Genomic DNA, 20,666 nt, shown 5'->3' on the forward strand with positions numbered 1-20,666 from the left:
ATCCAAATTGCCTCCACCATTTACTTTTAATACAGTTGCAACCAGGTCTCTGTTATGCTCAGCATTTCACTATCCAATCTGTTCACCACATTCACAAGGTGATACTGTTGGGTGCACTATCAGTGAGGACACAAATACAATAATTTGATTCCACTCAAACTTCAGTGGATTGCGATTACTATACTCAGAGTCACACGTTTCTGAGAGTGGGAATTATTCAGAACCTCATCTTTGAGAGTGGTGATTACTGTGATAGATAATCACTCTATGGTTGCTCCAATCTCTGCGCATTAATGAGTGCAGCACTGTGGGTGAACAAGGTAAGTATTGCTAAATCTTGAATGTCTATGGGTTAGAAACTAATTTTCCTCACTATTTTACATCCCATCAGGATGAGTGCAGGCTCATGACATGGCAACAAAGCTCCTCACAGGACCAGCTTGTCCAGAGTAATCATCACTCTCACAGATGTGAGACATGATTTAACTGGCTGCCAGTCAAGCTAGCGTCACTGTAGGAGTCACCGACACCATTTACCGTTTCAAACCATTTTGTAGTTTTTCAAATTAATCCCCTTCACGAGGAAGGTAAAGAGATTGATTCTGGCTCTAGAGATCAGGCCTGATATTTGTAGAGTGGATATCTTAATTTAATCGCAGGCAAACAAATGCGGCTCACAGCTCTATGATATTCCTCAGACCATTTCTTCATATTAAATGCCCGGGAAATGGGACTCAGCTCTCACTTGCTAAACACTCTAAGAATAGATAAAAGCATTTATAGTGAAGCTTTTACCAGGTGCTGAGTCACCTGCCCTGCACTCTCTCATCCACTTACCCTGGAAGCACTATCCTATCCACCACAAATCACAGAACCACAAATTCAGTACATTACATAGAATTACTTAGAATCATCAGCAACAAAACCACCTATTTGGCCCAGGTAGTCCCTTTCATTATACTCAGGAGCCTCCATTCATCCTAATACCTCATCCCTAGCCCATCCCAATATCCCTATATTCCTTTCTCCCTCAGGTATACTTCCAGGTGACATCCAGCAATATTTAAATACAGAGCAAAGCTTCCTCTACATTGCCTCATCCAGCACTCACAGATCAGGTATATCACAGGGTAGATACACAGTAAAACTCCCTTTATAATGTTTGATCGAGAATTCCCAATCAGGTATCGTACAGGTTAGATACAAAAGTAAAATCCCTCTGGAAGATTCCAAGTCAAGTACAGCATGCAGTCACTGAGAGCAAGACCCAGTTATGCCCATGACTTTGTGGATAATGTTTGCTGAAGTCTTTCCCATTCAAACTACAACACGTACATTGTCCCAGCTCTGAATTTTTGGCAGTGACTCTAGGAAAACAGAAGTGCAGCAGATATTGTTCATTCACTGACTCAGGATGAATGTGATGAAAAGTGGGTGCGGAGTTGGTAAGGGGAAAAAAAAAGCACGGAAATGTTCTTCTATTCCACGAATGATACCTGATAAATGGTAGCACGACATGCTGAACAAGAAGCTGTGAAGCTACCACTCATGGAGCAATGGTGGAGTGAATAAAAACCCACAGTACAACTACAAGTTTTTTATGATCTGCTTGTATACGAGGCAAGAAGGAACTAAAAATAAACTCTCCGGTGCTGACATTTCGAGAAGCACTTTTCATCAGGAACTGAGGACATGGTGTGCTGTCTGACAATGCGAGTGTCCTGCACAATACCGCTGTGCAGAGTTCCCTCCTTGCTACTCTGCACTGCCCGATAAGAGGATAGTAGAGATCATGGATAGGGAAACAGGGAGAGAAACGAGTTAGGTATCAAATGCAAGAAGAGTAAACTATCATGCGGAAATGGCTCTGTCTACCTAGCAGTAAGTTGAACCCGATTGTTAGTTGACTGGTGGATTGCTTGCCGGGGTAATAATCCCTTTTAAAAACAAGAAAATTGGTCACTCAATCCACAACTGTTTGTGGGACACTGCTGTGAGCAAATGGCTGCCGCATTTCACCCACAAAATATACAGTCAATTCAGTTTCCAATATATTCTGTGCAGCACTTTGCCACATCTCAACAACGTGATAAGGCGCAATATCAAATGCAAGGATTATTATTATAGTTATATATCTTGTGAGTATGCCTGAAAACTTATCACTAACCTCTATTGATAGTAGCAATGAGGTAGGACAACAAAGCCTGGCAATCTACTAGCAGTGTAGGTTAACTCCCCACCTCATAATCATGTACTTTGATTTTTCTAAATGATTCAAACAATGAAAATCAATCAATTTGCTCTTCTTTCCACAAAGTAGAGAATGCATTGGATTATTTTGTATCACAGATGGGAGGAAATGATGTTTCCACCCATGTACAGGCCACAATCTGAATGTTTGTGTTTGTTAGACAGCCACTCTCTGGGTACACAAACATACATTTGTGAGTGGGTCTACTTGATGCATTTGTGATCCTGTTTAGGAGTTGATGCACATCAGCATGCAATTTTCTGTGCATTTGTAAATGTATGTGAAAGCAAGTATGTGTGCACACAGGAACGTGTATTGTTAGGGTGTGTAGGTATATTTCAAGGATCAGTTCCTCAAGTGTTAGAGCCGAGGCTTCAGATGTGCACTGATGGAGTCTGAGATGGTGAAGATTGAAGACTCGTAGATTTGTCAGCCTATTTTAAGAGCTCATCACAAGAAGTCATAGATACAAAGGTGCAGAAGATTTCAGAGTGAGTGAGAAAGAGTACAAGCGAATGAGTCATAGGTGTGTGACTCCAGGAACAATGTTAAATTTGCAATGTCAATGTTTAATTCTGAATTAGTGTGAGATTGTATGCGTTAAGAACATGATCATATGAGTGTATTGCACAGGAACAACCATTGGTCTGATCGAGCTAGCTCAGCCATGTAATTACTTCACAGCAGCTCTTAAGATTTCCAATCCCATTTCCCCTGATATCTTCATATCCCGGAATACTCTGATTTCTAATCCCATTTCCCCTGATTTCTTCATAACCCAGAATACCTCTATTTCTCTAGGATTTATTTGTCTCTCTCTTAAACCCACTTGATTCTCTATGGCCTTCTGGGACAGTGGGAAGCAGGAGCAGCAAATACATCTCTCTCCAAAGTGCTCATGTATTCATACCTAACATAGAAATGTGTGAATTTGCGGTATATCTGAGAATGTGCAGATGTAATTACCACTTCAGAGTCCCTGTGTAGGCAAAACACGCCTTGTGGTTTTCTCCCACACATTAATTAGAGGCAAGATACTGCCTACATTCACATCACCATAGCAACACCATCAACAACATCAGCTGCCTTCCAAAGCTCTTGAATATTGTGCTTTACAGACACCTCCATCTTCACAAACAGCAGGGAATTGGCAGAATTTAGACAAAATGGAAAACAGAACTTCTCCTTCGGCTATAACCTCCTTCTTTAGCCTCCAAATTGACAATTTCTTGATAGATTTCCATAAACAAATTGACAACAGTCTAGAAAACCTGAAACAGACCTTTTCACATAAGAGAAGATCTGCAACAAGAGAAATCTCAGCAAGAGATGAGATACACAATATACAACAAACAAGCAACCAGCAGCACCAGGCATACAACAAATCTTGCAAAAGACTTAAAGCCAGAAAGTAAACCACACAGCATCACTCACAGAACTGGAAAAAAAACACCACAGAGAGAACTCAGGAAACTCAACTTCACAAATTCAATATTGATCAAATCAAAGTAACTTATACACAACCCGCCATCAGGACTGGGCACATGTCTCCAGGCCATGTAGCCAATCTCAGCAACCCACCCAGCCCAGAAAGCAAAGGCCTAGGGGATGGATACCTAGCAATGCCACAAGTCTAGTGAGAGTAGCAGTTATGGCCTCAGACCTTAAGCTAACTCATAGGTTGCAGCCAAAACAATACTGTGTCCACTTTGGTAAATTAACATTCTCCAAATTGAGATGTTTGGAGTCTAGCAATCCCAGAACAACAAGCGCAGCACCCAAATAATGTTGCATAACAATTCAAAGACTAGGTTAGTTACCCTGGGCAGGGCTGAGGGCAGTGCCTGTGGCAAAGTAACAGCAGTGAACAAATGTTGATACCATTGAACTTGAACCAATAATTTAAGGAGCAGAGAATTACTGCCACCTGCAGTCAGCAAATCCCAGCGATGCTTCCCGTCCGACGCCAGATGTTCCTATTGCTAATTGGTTTCTATCCTCATCCAGTTGGAAGTAAACATGTACTACACAATGTTTATCCAGTATTGTAAGGAGGCAAGATTTTGTCTCATTCATCTCACAACTAAAGCACCCTGACCGTTTGTGCCGGTCTCTCACAGGTACGAACAGACACCCATTCTATCACAGCCATGGGTGTGACAGGCAGTACTTCGCTTCAGACGTGGCTATTTCCCAACTATTACATTCCAGAATAAAATGTTCATTGCATTTTATATAGCGCCTTTCACAGGGATGTCTCAAAGTGTTTTACAGTATTTAAATGTAAAGTGTTAAGTGTAATAATAATCCTTGTATTCGATAGAGGGCCTTATCAAGCCATCGAGATGTCAAAGTGCTTCACAGAATATACTGTAATGTGTAGTGACTGTGTGTTGTAAGATCATTACAGTGATCTTCGCGAACGATATACAGTTACCTCAGTTTAACGTCTCACCTGAAGGGCAGCGCGGAGTGCGCTATGCCCAGGCCGGGAGCCCTGCCCTGTACCCCTGGCCCCGAGGCCTGGGCCCTGTACCCCTGTCCCCTGTCCCTGCCCCGAGGCCTGGGCCCTGCCCCCTGTCCCCTGTCCCTGCCCCGAGGCCTGGGCCCTGTACCCCTGGCCCTGCCCCTGGCCCCGAGGCCTGGGCCCTGCGGACACAGAAGCTTCCAGAATATTACATTTTCCCGCCGACGCGGGAGCGCGCATGCGCGTCACGTGATCGCTCCAACCAGCGGCCGCGCGAGAGCAGCTGTCAGTCTGTGCGAGAGACAGTGAGGCGAGGCCCGGCATCGCCCATAGCCCGGCATGGCCCGGCCCGGCCCGGCATGGCATAGCATGGTATTACTATAGCGGGGGGTGGGGGCCTCGGGGGGGGGGCGCTTGAAGCTCGCGGCGTCGCTATTTCTGGCGGTTTATTTGTTTTTAAAGCTGCCTGAAACGCCATTATTACCGTGGCCCAGTCACCGCGGCCGCTCACACTCACCCGCTCACACTCACCCGCTCACACCCGCTCACACTCACACACACTCACACCCGCTCACACTCACCCGCTCACACTCACCCTCACACACCCGCTCACACTCACACACCCGCTCACACTCACACACACACTCACCCGCTCACACTCACCCTCACACACACCCTCACCCGCTCACACTCACACACCCGCTCACACTCACACACACACTCACCCGCTCACACTCACCCGCTCACACCCACAAACACTCACACCCGCTCACACTCACCCTCTCACACCCGCTCACACTCACAAACACTCACACGCGCTCACTGAGTGGCTGTGAGTGTGAGTGACTGCGAGTGTGGTTGATGTGACAATGAGGTGTGAGCGTTTCACGCCAACCACACACACTCACAACTACTCACACAAACACTCACCCACCCAATGGATGACCTGATTTTTCATATATCCCCATTTTAGAGGGAAAGAATTTCCAATTTAAAGAGTTTTATAGTTTTTGCAATTTCCAAATAGTATAATTTATTTATATCCCATGTGTTATACAAAGTTGATTGTAGTGTTTACCAAGTCATAATATCATTTTTTTATTATTATTACTCAAATAACACCACCATTTATTCATTAATGTTCTTTTAAAACTGCCCCAGGCTCCAGTAATAGTTATTTAATGTTCCCATTCCAGATACCAGCCATCAGGCTGATTGTCAGTGCACTCGGTTACTATTACATCTATCAAATGCTGCTGGCAATGGACTCTGCTATTGTTGTTTAATATGTGATTTCTGACACCATGGCATATGTACAGGACTGATTGTAATCCCACACAAAGCACTTTTACTCCTGGTACTTGGTCTGGGCACCAACATAATGTTATCACTTACTGCAAATCTTCATAACCAGCTTGAGGACTATGTACATCCCAGTAGTTGTTATCTACAGGTTATCTCCGCACTGGTTAGTAATTATCTGTTGATGCTGCTCTGCAACTACTAAGCAATCACAGAAGGTGTAATTTGTAGTCAATTATTTCTTACTTCATTTAGATACTTGATATCACTTCATGCCTTAGCACCTCCCTACCTCTCTAATCTGCTCCCTCTCCCCCAATCCTCTCCTTCACTTAGCCTGCTCCAGCCTTCGCATATCCCTTGTCCCATCCACTCCACCATCAGCTCAGCAGCCATGCTTTCACCCACTATGCCCCGAACCTCTGGAACTTCCTGCTTCAATCCCTTCGCCTTGCCCCTTCCTTGCTTGTCTTCATATTGGACAGTTAACATCTTTACTTCAGTAATAATAATAATAATCCTTGCATTTGCTATAGCACCTTATCATGTCGTTGAGACTTCTCAAAACGTTTCACAGAATATATTGTAAAGTGGATTGATTGTGTATTTTGTGGCCGAAAAGATATAAAAAATGTATAAAATATTTATAATGATATATAAAAGTAGTAGATCTCAGATTATGAATTAATTACTATCAGCCTCAGTGAAGTATCTGTGCAAGGATCTTCTGTAGGGGAACTGGAGTCTGGAGCGCTGCTTGGAAAGTCCTTGTCTTTCAAACAATTATAGTCATTGGAATAAATGGGTCTCAGCGAGTGTGCCAAACTTGACATAAGAACAGAGAGCAAATGTTAATTTGTAAATGCAAATTAAATTTTGGTAATGACATGCAAAGTGCACACATTTCAACTAAGACATTCTCCCATAATTGGAAAGTCAAACATTTCTGGTTTTATGAGACTTGGAATCTCCTTTCACTTTGATAAAGGGAGAAAGCATTAATGAGGCTTACTAATTAAGCTTAATTTATGTGTAAAAATATGAACTAGTTGTTGGAATTATTGCAAGATAGCCATGGATGTGCCTCCAGGAAATAATTTGAGCAATGTCTGAAATGCCAGGCAAATGTACAGTGCATCTACACACAGTGACACACAGCCCAGCACTAAGCAGGCAGTCAGTCAGCCCAGAACTGATCGGCTACTAACAATTTGTGAGAAAATTGTTCTACACAGCTGGCATCTGTCCAATTAAATTTGCTTCTTTGGCATCTCATAAATCAAGCACAGCTCAAACCCAATGTAAATAAAACCATAATATCTTCCAAAAACACAATCTAAATATTAATTTGTTTTTGTGAATGAATCTTCCCTCCCCCGCCAGGACACCTGCGGGGTACCCCAGGGCTCCATCCTTGGCCTCTTTTCTTTATTATATTCTCCCTCTGGGCGATGTCATCCACAGACACGCGGTAAACTTCCACATGTATACGGATGACACACAAATCCACTTTTCCTCCTCCAGTACCAACTCCAGTGTTCTATCAGCTTATCTGGCAGGCATCAGGATCTGGCTGAGTGCAAACTTCCTGCAGCTGAATGTGGACAAAACGGAAGCCATACTTCTTGGCTCCCGTCAATGTCTTCACTCCTGTGGATCTGAACTCCTCAACTTCCCTGAGCTCACACTCACCGAACCAGTGCGCAATCTAGGTGTCCGGTTTGACCCCCAGCTGTCCTTCCTCCCCCACATCATGTCCCTGACGAGGACTGTTTCTTCCACCTCTGCCACATTGCCTGCCTCCAACCGTACCTTACTTCAAATGCAGCCAAACCCTTCGTGCAAGCATTTGTCACCTCCCACCTGGATTACTCAAATGCACTCTCGCTGATCTCCGCAGCTCTTCTATTCAATAGATCCAGCTCATTCAGAACTCTGCTGCATGCATACTTACCTGGACCAAACTTCGTACCCACATCTCACCAGTTCTGACCAGGCTCCACTGGCTCCCTATTACCAAACGGATCGACTTCAAGATCCTCACTCTCGTGTTCAAATCCATTCACTCCCTGGCACCTCCCTACCTCTCTGACCTCTGCTCAACTGGTAATGGCCTCCTGCTCATCCCTCACACCCTCTGCCCCACTATCAGAGGTCGCGCTTTCAGCCACTACTCCCCGAAACTCTGGAACACTCCCCCTCAATCCCTCTACTTTGCCCCTTCTCTCCCCTTTTTCAAGTCCCACCTTAAAATCTTGCTCTTTGACAGTACTTACGGCCACCTCTCACCCCCCACCCCCCTTGGCTCGGAGTCAAACTCCGCCACTGTTAAGTGCTCTGTGATGCTACCCTGTGTGGAGGGCGCTATATAAGTGCAAATTGTTGTTGAATGAAGTGTCCATGTTTGTTTTAATTTCCCTCCAAATTCTTATCTATGGGCAACATTGGGTTAATAGAAGAAAAGTAAACTCTGGGCTAATAGAAGAAAAGTATTAGCCTGACTCAGTAGTTGCATTCTCACCTTTAGGTCAATAGGTGATGCATTCAAGCCTCAAGTGTGGAGTCCTGTAGCTCAGTGGTTAGAGCACTCGCTTTGCAAGCGAGAGACCTGAGTTCAATTCCAGGCAGAGGGCGAAACCTTGGGCAAGTTTCCTTACTCCACACAGAGCCTAATAATAATCCTCCAAAACCAAAAACAATAATAATTGGTCATTTTCAATCCACAACTGTTTGTGGGACATTGCTGTGCGCAATTGGCTGCCGCGTTCGCCCACAAATATACACTCAATTCACTTTACAGTGTGTTCTGTGAAGCGCTTTGGGACGTCCTCTCGACGTGAAAAGAGCTATATCAAATGCAAGGATTATTATTATGTTGGGACTTGGGATCATTCCAGTGCAGTGTTAAGATGACACTCAATTGCAATGCTGGGGTGTGTTGCATTGTCAGAAGTGCCGTCCTTCAGATGAGACGTTAAACCGAGGTCCCAGGTGGACGCTAAAAATTCCATTGCACTGTTCGAAAAGAGAAGGGAGTTTCTCCCTGTGTTCTGGCCAAGAATCCCCCAAATAAAATTGGTCACTCACTCCATAGCTGATTGTGAGATATTGCAATACACAAACTGGCTACTGTGTTTCACCCACAAAATACACGGTCAACCCACTTAACAGTATTTCCTGTGAAGCGTTTTGAGACATCTTGATGACATGATAAAACGCTATATCAAATGCAAGGATTATCTTAAAAGCTTACAGACTAAGTGCACTTAGCATGATCGCACCAGATCACCAAGAAGTGATCGTACCAGCTTAGATGACACTAAGCAGTGATCATACAGCTCATTGAGCAATGATCACACCATCTCATTGACATTGAACAGTAATTGCACCAGGCGCCCTCTGCTGTATCAGTTGACAGCAACTGAAGTTCTCAGAGATTCATTAGAAAGCTGGTTATCGGAAAGAGTTGATCCCAAAATGTATTGTTCCTTTGTCGAGCATCCAGACCCCTTTTAGTTACATACTGTCAAGTTTGCCTTATGTAGGCAAGAATTCCTATAACAACATTCACTTTCGTTTCCAATCAATTTTCATTTTGTAAAGTGCTTTGAGACTTTTATGTGAAATGTTCTATATAAATTTAAGATATTAAATTAATAGTCGCATTACTGCAACGACTGACCATGGTGGTTTTACTGAAATAGAAAATACTAAAACCTTTTACAAAGAGGTTACTATGAAGATATCCTGCAATATAATGACTATAAACTTAATTCAACAAAGCTTTTTGAAAAGCTGTCATGCCCAACAAATACTGTACATTGCAATTGTTTGCATGTGTAACAGAGTTGGTAGATGAAGGTAAGACAATGGATATTATATGTCTAATCTTTAAAATTATTTAAATTGCCTCACAGGAGGAAGTTATTCGGCTCATTAAGCCCTCAAAAGTGATGGATAAGTAAATTGAAGGTTTAGCAAATCTTAGGAGAGACTGAATTAATTCTTAAAAATGTATTGATGAATATTAGTATATTAATTCTAATTGAGGATCTGAAGCCCAGATCCTCAAATGTTGGTAATCAGACCATTGCTCTCCATAACATGTACTATCTCTGTGAAGATGTTGAAGATGCACTGTAGATGACAAGATGTGCAAGAAACGCAGGTGCTTTCACCAGATAAATTCAGATAGATCTACTGTACGTTGGCAGTAGAGAAAATGAAAATAAAATGCAATTTACATAGTTACAAAGAGAATTACATCACGGATACATGCCATTTGGCCCAACTAGTCTGTATCTGTGTTGAAACTTCACAGGAGCCTATACCCCTCCTATTCCCCTCTATTCTCTTCTCCCCCTTATATGCAAATTTAACATGGAAAATTCCAGGTTAGGAAGCTTGCATTATAGAGAATCATCACATCAAAATGTCTGATAACATTTTACAGTAATTTCGATCAAGTATAGTGAGTGTTTTGTATTCAAATCAGACAACCATTTTACACAGCAAGATCATCAACAGCCATGAAGCGAATGATCAATTTATCTGAAAGATTGTTGGCCATGACACTAGGAATAACTTTCTTCTCTTTTGAAATAATGTGGTGGGATCTTTAAGAGCAGGCAATTGGGACCTAGGTTTAACGTTTCATCCAATGGATGGTATTTTCCACAATGCAGCGCTGCACCAGCACCTCACTGGATTTCAGCTTGAATCATGAGTTCAAAGTCCTGATGTGGGACTCGATCGCACAACCTTCTGAGTCGTAGGCAAGAGTGTTACCTGCTGAGCTCAAGCAGCCACAACATCTGTGTGATCACTCCACTTCAAGGAGAAGAGGTTAGGGGAGATTAGGAGGGGCAGAGTAGTTTAGAATATAAGCACCAGTTGGTTTCCTTACCATATCATTCTATGTACCCATGTCCGCATCTTCACTTTATCTCTTAGTCTTCTTCTGCACCCATACAGCCCCTTGTGGAGTTCCTCAGCCTTTAAGCTTGGATTGGATTTCACCATCTATGTGAGCCATTTAGTAACATCAATCATAGATGTGGGGTACATTTTCACATGTACACGCATGACATCTCTGCCTCTATCCGAATTACACAACCAACATTGTTCTGGCCGATTGCCTGTCAGATACCAAGACCTGGATGAACTCTAACCTTCGGTTGAATGTTAATAGGATTGAAAGACACACACCAAGAACGAATCGGTCAATTTCTTTTAATTGTAGAATAGAAAGAAGATTGTAGTGGGGAATCATCCAAGTATTTAAACCACCAGGGAGAGAATCAGTGATGGTGAAGGTCTTTGGGCTAAATTAGAATAAAATTTATGTGACATCATTACAAACGTCTTGGCCTTGGTATAATTTAACAAAAAGCTACTACAGGGTCTGAACAGCGAGATGACGGTACACACCGTACGGTCAGTTACCCGGTGCCTGAGGGCATTGTTGGTACAGCCTGTCTGTCTGGGGGACAAAGTCTTGCTCTCTCTTTCGTCCTTTTGTCTTGTCTTTCTCTCTCACACACTCCTCCTCTCCCCCGATGATATTCAGGTCACGTCCCGCGGTGGTGGGAGCGCGCTTGGCGTGTGTCCGCGGCGCGTCCCCGGCTCTGCTCGGACTGAGTGAGGAGCAGCGGCAGCGAGAGCGCAGGTAAGCCGAGCTGTGAGCATCTGGTCAGGCGCTGCCTTCTAAACGAGCTCCATCTTAACGTCGATGTTAATGCAGATCTTCCTACGTGTTATTGTCTTGTTTTGGGCTCTTCCCCACCCCTATCTCCCCACCCACCTCCTTCCACGCGCCCTGGAGGATGAGGCTGAGCTGTATATGGATGAGCTGATGTAAAACGTCGCCCCCGGAGGTTAGGGGCTATAGGAATGAGCTGTTTTCTCCCCCGCACCCACCCCGGCTGGAACAAGCCACCCCCCAGCCACTGCGGTTAGACCTACATGGATGGGCAGGACGTAATGTACATTGACCCAAAACAATCTGCGACTCGCTGTTGTCATGGAGATCCAGTCCAGCCAACTGTGCGCATGTTAGAAGCAAAATAAAATGTTTAACCGAAGGAGCTGAGCTATTTGACTGCTGAACACCTCTCAGCTACACGCAGCTCACTCAGCAAAGGCACCCATTCTTCACCGGCATCAGCTCATTTTCTCTCTCACACCCCCCACCCCCCTCCATTAAAAACAACTGAGGGATCCCTTTTTCCCAAACCTGCCCCTGATTATTGCTTTGATGCCCTCTGGTCAATCTTGCATATCCGTTCATCCTTATACAAGAGGTTGATTTTCCAGTAATCTCGATTTTCTCTGCGTCGCTTCACGGTTTTTCTGTTGTTACCCTGAAATGCTCAGGATACATGTATGAGCTCTTTTCCATTCAAATTCGGGTCTCGTAGGCTGGCTGTAACCGGAATCCCTGCTGCTCTAAACAAACCCCATTCAATAGAAATCTCAAACCATCCAACCACTGAATCAGAGCAGTGAATAAGTAACCCTTTCATTACTGAAGCATCTCTCCCACTCACTGTACATCGCAAAAGCAAAATAGCCAGAAAATATGAAGGAATGAATGAGGCTGTCTCCTTCCTCTAAGCTGCTCTGTGGCAAACTGTGCTCCCACCTGCCCAGGAGAAAGAGATTTCTCCCATCAGCACCTTTAAATGCAGCTCAAGATTGTTTTGCAGTTGAACAAATACAACCTGGCTTCGTGTGGAAATGGCTGCACATTTTTTCGGAGGTTAGTCTCAAGAGCGAGCCGCCGTTTCTTTTCCTCTCACTTATGCCAATAACGAAAGATTAAAACAATCTTTCTTCTCGGACTATTGCTCTTAAATAAGGCAGACTGTGCTCCACAGACGCCTTTCTCCCACCACCCACTCCCCCCCAACTATGCATTGATGAATGCAGCAAAAGACGCGTTGGCTCTTCACGAAAATGGGGGAAGGGGGTTCGGTTGGTTCTCAAAGCGTTAAACTCTCCCCCTCTATTCCCGGGATGGGTAAAGGGCTGTTTTATTTCCCCTGAACTTGTATTTCGAGCTCATAACCGACAACGGGTTTGCTGCCAAATCGTACTCTCGACGTGAAAGGCGCTCTATAAATGTAATTTTGTTGTTGTGCTGTTTGTCAGCCTTGCAATGAGAGATTAGTGTGCGTGTACACCGAGAGATGGATGTGTGAGTATGTCTTATGTAATGTATACATTGTATGTATATGTTTGATATATGCCTTCATTTTGAGTGTTCAGTATTTTGTATTGAATGTAGAAATTGAACAAATGCCAGTAAACTACTATTATGTCCAATCTGCGGTGTTAGCGACTGGTTGGTACATTCATTGTGCGGGGCGAGCGGGATAGTATCTTACACAGATGTCGGTGCATTGTTGGGAATCCGTTGAAATAGCCCCAAAAAAACGAATATCATCTGCCAATTGAATTAAGAAATGTCATCCGTATGTAGGGGAAACTCACTGCGCGGAAATATTAATACAATAGCGCATTCCGAGAGGCTGCAGCCGTGGGAGACAGTGATGGCCACTCGGATTGAGATCTGCTGCAGTTGCGAAGGGAAGACAGTGTATGACATGCGATGTGCAGGACGAGCGCTGAGTGCCACCGTGCGGTAACCTGCGGCCGTCTGCTTTCCCTTCCCACCATCTCCAGCAACTGGGAGCTGTTGGCAGTTCTTTCTGTGGATGAAGCGCACGCACTGGGGACCTGTGAAGGACGTTCCGCCCTCAGAGAATCTCCTGTCTCCTAATCTCCATACAAACAGCACCAATTGCTCTCCTCAATTTTCCAAATGCCAACGCATTTAAATTTGTTAATATTATCCACACTGTGAGCATAGCACTGTGTAAGAATGCTACAGCCAGTCCTTTGTAACTATTAGATTGGTTTAGCTTTAGCTGGGGTTTAAGCAGTGAGTGTGTGTGGGTCCTAGTAGCTTTTTTCACCCATTGCCTGGGGTGGTTGACCTGGTGTAGATGGTCAGAGCCCAACATTTCTTATCTTTGTAACAGGAGACCTTTTAGCCCATCCAGCCTGTTGCGGCTGTGTATTCAATTATGACAGATCTTTTTATCCCATTTTCTGTCCTATTGCTCTAAATACCTTTACCTCCCAAGTAATTCACTCTCTTTTAATAATTAACTGAATGGCCCTCATTCTGTACTGTCAAATTCTACAGTTCCATAGTTTAAACATCTGAATTTAAGCAAGAATCAGGATCAAGAAAAACATTTGTAACAGTTGGTTAGAATGTACCTTTTTCAATCAAGGGATTGGATTTTTCTCTACGCTCAGTCACTACAATTTACACTAAATCCTGTGAATCACTTTGAGACATCCTCCTGACATGACAGGCGCTATAACAAATTTAAGGATTATTTCTTATCATGAAATGATTAACCAATATTTATCTGGAGGATTGTTACTCTGCAGCCTATGTCCTCTCCTGCAACAGGCTCCGCGACCCTATCACCCGCATCCTCGCCTGGCTCCACTGGCTCCCTCAGTATCACTCAGCAGATACAGTTCAAGATCCTGGTCCTCACCTTCAAAGCCCTCCATGGCCTTGCTCCTCCCTACCTCTGTGACCTCTTAACCCCCTACCAATCTGGTTCATGTCCCCCGCCTTGCCCGCCCCACCGTTGGCGGTTGGGCCTTCAGCCTCTTTGTCCCCACCCTCTGGAACTCCATCCCACAGTTCCTCCGCCTCACCCCCTGCCTTGTTCCTTCAAGACCCATCTCAAGTCTCTCCTCTTCGACTGTGCCTTCGGTCATCCTCCTACCCCCAGTTTGGAAATTAGTTTGTAGTAAATTGTAACACATTTGGCTTGTAAGATGCTAGGTTGTGGAATTCTTTGGTTGAGGAAACTTGATATTATTGTGCTCTGCAACTCACTATCTTTCTGTTTGTAGATATTTATTGATTGATTTCAATATTTTACAAAGTACAATACTATTACTGTGTATTGTACTGTGTTTCTATTAAAGCTCTGGGACATAGGGAGTGTGTGTCTGGAAGTAAAATGGGAATTGTTAAAAAAAATCTTGTAATCAAATTGGTGATTTCCAGTTGGCCTTTGCAATGAAAAAGCAAAACCCACAGTTTGGGGGGAGGGGGGAGAGAAAGAGTGCTGTGGGATAGAACCAGTGTCAGAGAGGGGTCATTATTGTCCATTGCTGCTATCTTTTTCCCCCATTCACACTTACTATTATTATTATTACAGAATACTTTCTTTAGCCATTTCTCTCTTACACAAACCCCACAACATTCATTCCCTTTGTCAGTTGTTGCGCCTCAATTGCTCTGCACTCTGAGATACCTATCCTGCATTATTGTTCCTTGTCTTTTTTAAACTCCTTCTTAATCCATTCTCCCTCTTAGACCATTCCCTTTTTTTCCATTGCAGGAGTTTCTAACAGCCATTCCTCACCAAGTCAGCCCCTGCTAACACGAATCAGAATGTTCACTTCATCCCAGGGTATACCCAGGAATTTACACATTCCTCACACTGGTGTCCATTAGATCAATAATTTAAAGAGATTATAAGAAAAAAAAGGTTGTGTAACTACAGCTGGTTTTGAAGTTACACCAACATCTGGAAGCCATGTGAGCAAGGACACAAGTGTGTTTATCACTATCTTGATTTTGGGCTAAGCCTGGAAAGGGATAGCTTCATTCATATGTGTGCAGATGCAGCGGTTGTAGCAAGTATTTCTGCATCCTTATTCATGAAGTCTAAGAGTTGTTGAGCAGGGCATCACTAAATATGGCTCTGTGTTCAGGCTGCATGTACCTCTAGCTGGGAGGTGGACACGCTTTGCATCCCGTATCCTCACATGATACTAGTGTGTGTGGGTGGGGGGGGGGGGTGTTGGAGGGGTGCAGTGGTGTGCTTTAGGATCCATTAGTGTCACTAATTAATTAGATACCCAATCCAATCGATTTGAAGGATAAAGGGGAATAGCTCACTTAATCGAGGACACACAACTAACAGCCTGCTCCTACTGGGCTGTGGAAATGAAACCTATTATATTGAACATTGCTTTTACATTTTAAAACATTTTAAATAATTTAATATCCATTGCCAAATCTACATGTAATGAGCAATGTGAATTATATGTGCATTAATTATTGCTACACAGCATGGAGTTGAAAACGAGAGTTATGCTCTTCTCCATTGCACGAGGCCACCAATTTTCATCAGTTTGAGGTCTCTCCCTGTTCCTGTCCAGCAAATGAGACACTTGTTTGAGGAAGCTTGAGCTTGATATGCTCACTCACGCTTTAGAGGCTTTACTCATTCTGCGAAGACAGCTGGTGGCATCCACAGCTCTTTATTGTAATACCCAGTATTGACATTGGATCACATCTTTCCTTTAGATCACATCAACCCAAGGATTGCTGTTGCCTGTGGCATACGACTCTTAAAGTGTCTGAGGCAATGTAAAAGAAATGTTCCTCTGCAGCTGGCTGTCACCTGGGAGTACTTGCACTAAGACTGGGTGCCTGAAATGGAAATCGTTTCATTTCCCAGCAATAACACTGGAATCACCTGGGTCAGTTGGGTGACGTAACACATGCACAAACACATCACTGTGCTTAAGAGTTTGGTTTGGATATTCTTAAGGTGATGGGTTTCTGTATGTGTCAGACATCCATCTTCCAAAAAAACCCACAAATAATCTCTTGTGTTTCAATCACTTGACTCACTATTAATCTGTGTAGTCTGCTCCAGGGGAGAGGTGCCTGCTGTGTGTGTGCAGGGGGAGGAATGACATTGTTAGCCCACATCTTCTGTCGTTCGTGCTGGTCCAGCAATTTTTCTCATTTTTGTGTTTTGACAGTACTTTCTCCCAACTGGTGTCAAACTATTTTTCTCACACTGTGGCTTGTCATCTTTCACATACCCCATAGAGCTAAAGCGCAGAACCTCATTTGTTGAGAGCAAATTAAAGAATGAAAAATTTTCAACAGTATAATGCAAAAAATAGTGACAACTATTGAGGCACCCTAATCTGAGTTGGTACAGTATTTATGGCAGTAAATATGGGTGATAACTTCAAGCCATTCTGTTGAATTTAAATTGGCAAGAACCTATCTATCTGCTTAGGGCATTGAGAAATGACATTCAGCTCATTGCCAGATTTGTGTATAGATGAACATTTATTTCAGAAGTGTAGCCTCTTTGTACTAATAACAACAACAACAACAACAAGATTACATTTGTATAGCGCCTTTCACGTCGGGAGGAGGTCCCAATGCACTGGACAAAGGCAATTAAGATCAGGGGAATATTATTTTACCCATTATGACTGACAGACGTTGCATGACCATTCCATACTCTAGAATCTTTCATAGATATCTGCTCATTGTGCTCTGTTAGATACTTTTTTGCCAAATCTCATAACATTATATATCTCCCTATTAAACTACATCTGCCTCTTTCCTCCATAGATTCCAACCTTCTCTGGAATTTGTGCACATTGATCCTAGTTTAGAGTCATCTATAAATTATTGCCATCTATGATTGCAGTCATAAATAGTCTACAAAAATAATAAACAATTTGGTGTCACCATTGACCCCTGTGCTATACTAATCATCAACTAACTGTCTCCAAACCAGATGCACTTCCAGTCATTGCTTTCTACTAACTAACCATCATTAATCTAGTTAAATGCATGTACATTATGCGGTTACCTTTTATGTGAAAACTCAATAACCAGGTTTCAACCGTGTAACACAATAAAGGTTTCTATTTTTCACCTGTAACTGTATCTGTAGATTATGCTGTTTCATAATCTAGAGTCAGCATATAGTTGAGCTGAATCTGAACTGTTATCTATTAATCCAAGTTGCTTTGCTTTGCTAATCCAGCGCCTTGGGATGTCCTCCCCACGTGAAAGACGCTCGATAAATACAATATTGTTGTTGTTATTGTTAGCTCTAGCCTCCACATTATTATTCATGCCTCTTATGAGAGGTGTTATGTGGTTTATTTCTCGAATTCAGTGTTCACTAATAAAAAAGTAAAATTTTTATTGTATTTGACTTGGGTTTAGTTGGACCAAAATCAGGGCTTATCACCACCTGTGTTGCTTTGATCAGGGTTGGATGAAACCAGGAGGTACCTCTCTGGGTTCAGGATTTCATTTATCCTTTGGGTCCATTTGGGACTTAGTGTGTGGGGATTGTGACCAAATGAGTTATTTAATTGATAATGTGAAGTGTAACTCAGCCAGGAGATTTACGTAATGGTTGAGGGTAACAGTCTGGTAGCCCAACTATCATGGCCGGAAGTTTCTCTGTTGGAAAATGCCACCGGGGGTGACTTGTACAAACTTGATGGCTGTCTATTTGAGTATTGAATGGGGGGTGCAGTTCCAAGTCTCTTAATGTTGCGTGGAATAATGGCCATTGGTAGATGATCAGATGTATTGTTTTTATGCTTTGCTTGCCAGCTACTGTGTTTTGTTGCAGTCCTCTCTGAAGATTAATGCATTGACTGAACTGCAGATGCAGCCTGAACTACATAGTGCAGCCTGAACTACAGATATGCCATCTGTAGCTAGACTCGAGTAGTAGAGATAGGTGTACTTCTTTATTAAAGCACTAGTGTGAATTGCATTCAAACCCCACAAAGCTCTTATTAGCTGTTTGCCAAGCATGCTTCTAACAGTAAATTCATGTACAGCCTGCAATCTAGACACTGATAGCAGGCAGGTATATAGTGCCAGCAATTTACAAGTCCTTCACAATCATCATAGCAACCTAGGATTGGAGAGTTTACTCAGTAAAACCCTGTGTATTATACAGTTTACAGAAGAGACTTACCCAGTAATACAGTGTGTTATTATTAACACACAGGAATATGTCCAATAATGCATGGTGTGTAACATGCACAGGAATGTTATACTCAGTAATATCTGACACAGTATGTTATTCAATGATACACATGGTGTTCTATAATAAAAATAGTATAAAATATCGCCAAAAACACTTGACTCTGCTCCAACCAGTATTTGTATATGAAATAGAGTATTTGGTTTGTTTACTCAGAGCCTAACTTGTTTTGGCACAATTTGCATATACCTTGTAAGGGCAATGGTGGCACACACCCATAAAGTCCAGGAGCAGCAAGAGAAGAAACTGGGGTGAGTGAGCTGGGAACTGATTGTCTGAGAATGGGATATGCCTGGCACTCACTTTGGTGTGGTAGTTGATGCACTTCTGCAGGAATATTCTACAATGCTACAAACACTTCTGAGCCCACCCAGAAGATACTACCTGTCAGAGCCAGTGAATTGAGGGATTGTCCCCAAAGACTGAACAAGGCAGCGCATCAAAGAATCGCATTCTTCTCTTAAATGTTTGTCTAATTGTCAACAGTGGTAAGAGTTTTCTGCTGGAGCCATTTCCTCCATGTGCCTTGGGCTGACTGTGGGCGAAGCGCACACGCCTTCTGCTCAGCTGAATGCTTTGAATAACCTGGGAGGGAGCATAGCTCATTCATACAAAGTCTGCAGCTGCCAAGATGCCGAAGGGCGTGATACAGGGTCATCAGCTTCTCCTAAACTAATGTTTTTAATGGTGCTGCCAATGGGATTAATATTCAGTGCAGAGCTCAGGCATGGTTAGTCCTGTCTGAAAATCATCAGGGTCTTACAAATTGTCTTGAAGTGAATGGCCGATTTATCTGGGATTATACTTTGAACAGTGTCATGGAAACTTTAACATCTATTAGAACAACCTTAATATTCATCTCTAATAATGCATTGTTCACAAGGTTCTGCCCTGAAATGTCAGTGAGCTCAAGTCCCAATGTGACTGAGCCAGGCTGACACTTTTAAGACTTGAACAAATGTCACTTTTAGTGTTAAATTTATCTACAATCTACACATGGTCACACCACTTTACATTATATCATGTGAAGCGCTTTGAGACATATTGACAATCTGATAAGGTGCTATATCAAATGCAAATATTATTGATAACATTTTGTTATAAAATAGAAACAAAAACACTGTATTGTAACAGGAAGTCAGAATTAGTGATTCTTACCAATTGGAAGTGCATCACTCCGACTTATTGCAACTCCACTTTGAAAGTAAATCTCATTAGAGCCAAATTCCGGAGGCCAGTGTGATACATATCTAGTTACTAACAGGAATCATTAATAATTGGGGGTCACAATTTGCAACTTCCTTTTTTGAGCAGCGTGTTTTAGACACTACCATGCAACCACCTTGGCCATTGTGACCATACTATCCAGGAGACGCAGAGGAACCAGTGACTGTCACTCTTAATTAGACAATTCAGAGCGATGTAATTTGATATACTTAATTGCAATATTCTCTTAACCTTTTCAAAATGAGTTAATTAGATTTTAAATTGGACACACTAAATTGGAAAATAAATGTTGCACAGTTTCTGTTTCAATTACTTTAATTTAAATGTGAACCTCCTGTCTCCAAACAATTGAAATTCAATGGACAGATACTCCTCAGATATGGAGACCCAGCAGAAAATAAGATTCATTTTATTATTCCCTCCACACAGCAGAGAAAAGCTTGAAGTTGCATGATTCCCAGTAAATGAAAGTGGTCGCTCAGTG

This window comes from Callorhinchus milii, unplaced genomic scaffold, assembly GCF_018977255.1.
Source record: "Callorhinchus milii isolate IMCB2004 unplaced genomic scaffold, IMCB_Cmil_1.0 Scaffold15, whole genome shotgun sequence".
NCBI lineage: Eukaryota > Metazoa > Chordata > Chondrichthyes > Chimaeriformes > Callorhinchidae > Callorhinchus > Callorhinchus milii.